Here is a 3359-nt window from a genome sequence, read left to right on the forward strand (position 1 = left end):
ATGCAAGGAGACCTTGAGAGAACCAGGGTTATTAATTAGTTATGTTAAAGTCAAGCTTAGAAAAATCATCCACTGTGGACATTTCCATGTTCTTACTTTTTCAATCAAATCATCAACCTCGAATCGTTTAAGTCCTTTCAAGGATGGCTTTTCCGACCGCTCCCATGTTCTCAGCCGGTCGGGTCTGGGTGCGCTTTCTCTAGCTCCTTGCAGTTCCCGGGATGCTTCTTGGCGATCGAATGGTGAGGTGCTTCTGGCCTGATATCTTTGACAAAAACTCGGTCTCCATTCTCACCGTGCAAAAGTTTGGTGCTAGGATCTCAAGAATCAGCTTGTAACCACCACCACCTCGGCCCCCCAAGGGGGATGAACAAAAGAAACGCGGGTGAAGGGAGACAGCAGACAGTGTGAGAGAAAACAATAATTTATCAAGGGTTCACGAGAGTGGCGGGGCGGGTGTTGAAGAGGAGCTGATACCAAGGGCTCAAGTACAAAGAAAACGTTTCCAAGATGATGATGACGACATATGTACAAATGTACTCGATACAATGGATGTATGGATTGTTGTAAGAGCTGTAAGAGCCCCCAATGAAACGATTTATAAAAATAAGAATTTCGGTGCTCGGTTCCTGCCCCCACACTAACCGGCAGAACACCCAGTTGCTGTCAGTCCGCTGGCGCCAGTGACTCCATGTGGTCCGCAGGGTCTGCCTCCGGCACACTGTCAGCTTTACAATTACCTGCCGGGTGGGATCCTGCTCGGTTACTGTGACAGCATCGCACTGAATCCATATGCTTTGTCCATTTCTCTGCTGGTTGACATTTGTTTTCGTTTCCTGGGTTTTTTGTTTTGGGACTGACATTAGGTCTAGATCATCCTCTGACGTTGGATTTTGTTTCTCTTGGGTTTTTTGTTGTTGTTGAAGTTGTTGAGGCAGATTGCTGCTTCCTCGTCGATTTATTGGAACTAGGTACCATTCTCCCAGGAGTCAAAGAGCTCTGGGCTCTCTTTGGAAGATTGGTATTGATGCTTCTATAGACTGCCTATAGCCACCTACCTGAGGGGCTGCATTTCACCTTTGTCTCACTGTGGTTTCCCTCTCACCATAGCCAAATAGGCCAATTTTTGCCCTTTTGTGAATGGCTTATTTTGCTCAACATAATGTCGTCAATCTCCACAGTGACATGTTTCTCAAGACTTCATTTATCAGCAATGGCACAATCAAGGGAAGGGAATTTGGAGGTGCACAAGAGAAAGGCAACAGAGGTAAATACTATTACACACACAACCCTGTACTAATAGTAATAATAAACACCATCTAAAAGTAGATGCATAGGTATATATGTAAACTGAACAGAAGTGGGAAGGTCACTAGGTGTCCACCCACAAGCATATGTAGGTTTGTCCAAGGATATTTCTACATGTGTTGCAAACTATGTACTTTGACTGAATGACTCACTGCATTTGGGGACTTCCCAGTCTCAGGGAATAACTAGGTCAATTGGCATAAAATAATGTTCTACCTCCTACTTCAGTGAATACAGACTAAACCTTGCTAAGAGCCACCGTATATGTGATAATTGATCTCTCTCAGTCCAGAGCAAAGATGTGAAGTGCATCAAAGACACAAGGAAACAAAGACACAATGAGTCCACAGGGCTAATGATCAGTCTCCACTACCTTGAAGAACTAGATGGTGCCCAACAAACCATAAGCAAACACTCTGGTCAAAGTCACAGTGGGAGGTCCTGATAGAGAAGGAGGGGGGAAGTTGAACAAAATAGAAAAATCATTAAAAAAAAACACATTTCCCAGGCTGATAGATGTGGGGTGAGGGGGTCCCCATAGTCAAAGTGGTCCTCAGGAGCAATGTTGCAATTTTGGCAAATATGACAGACAGTGGGGCACAGGGGCTCCTTGTCCCTATGTTGGGACCAAGAGAGTGAATGTATGGCCCAATGAGTATATATAATGGGACTTACAGATCTTTCCAAAGGCATACACATCATAGAATGAACATATTACACAGTCAAGGGCAATATCATAAATGAGTAACATAATAAACAAGCAATGAGGTTAATCATCATCTTGACCTAGTGCTAGTTGACCTAGGACATCCCTGAGCCCTCCTGGGGGAGCAATCTCGGTCAGGCTATAGAACCTGATTGCTCTTATCTGCAGATAAACTTCAGGCACAGTGAGTAGCCAGGCGTACATATGAGGCATCCTTTATGGTAGCTCCTTTATGACAGTTCCTTTGGGGGGAGGGTATTGGAGGGACTGTGTCCAGTCACGAGAATGTGTATTAAGATTTATTTATATCTCAAAACCGTAGGGTTCTTCTCCCACCGGGATCCTATTGGTAGCCAGCAGGTTGTTCAAGGCCCAGCTAGAACTTTACCATGATGGATCTCCAGCGGGAGAACTGGCTGGGCCTGCTCCCATAAGAGTTTACCCATTGGATTATCACAAGTGTTTGACAGAGAACACTTAAGAAATCCAATCTGTACCCACTTGAGTGAAAGTGAGGCTTTATTTGTCGGTGCCCAAGCCTCAAAAGACATAACAAGTGTGGAAAAGCATTATATTCCCAAGCTTTTGGGTCCCCTCCCCCGGTTCCTCATGCAACATAGGTTGGACAATCTTTTCCTGATATTTCTTACTTCTTTTTTTTTTCTTACTTGTTTAATTGAAAATTTTCACTTCTGGGACTGATTTCCCTCCACCCACACTCCCTTAATTCATCTAGTTCACATAATACTATTCTATGGGTGCCTGGGTTCTAGTAATTGTCACATGAGCTATCAACGTGTCCGCTGGCTACTTGTCCTCTGACAAGTAACTTCTCAGCCTTTTGTTCCCTTAATTGCTGATGATGGACCGACTGGTTTGGGACTTACTTATGACACTGGCACAAAGATAGATATGAAGACCCAAGGATTAGAGTTGAGAACCCAGCAATACAGCCAAGTATGTATAGACTCTTAAACTTTGGTAAAGGACTAAAACAAATGAAGTGGGGAAGACATCGGCTGTTCAACAAATGGCGCTGGGGAAACAGAATCTTCACCTGCAAAAGAATGAAACAGGATCCATATCTCACCCAGTACAAAAATGAACTCAAGATGGGTCAAAGGCATAAATATAAATTCTGCAACCATATAGAGAATCGACAAAAAAATAGGGACAAACTTATGGGTTCTGATACAAGACATAAATACACTACCAAACATAATTTTTAAAATTCACCCTATCGAAGACAAAACAAAGGATAGGGCCCTTCTAAAACTATGACATTTATGCATATCAAAAGCCTTTATCAAAAGAATTAAAAGAGAACCAGAGATTGGGGAAAAAT

Source organism: Echinops telfairi, unplaced genomic scaffold (assembly GCF_000313985.2).
Source record: "Echinops telfairi isolate 266 unplaced genomic scaffold, ASM31398v2 ScPeMD7_7459;HRSCAF=8497, whole genome shotgun sequence".
Taxonomy (NCBI): domain Eukaryota; kingdom Metazoa; phylum Chordata; class Mammalia; order Afrosoricida; family Tenrecidae; genus Echinops; species Echinops telfairi.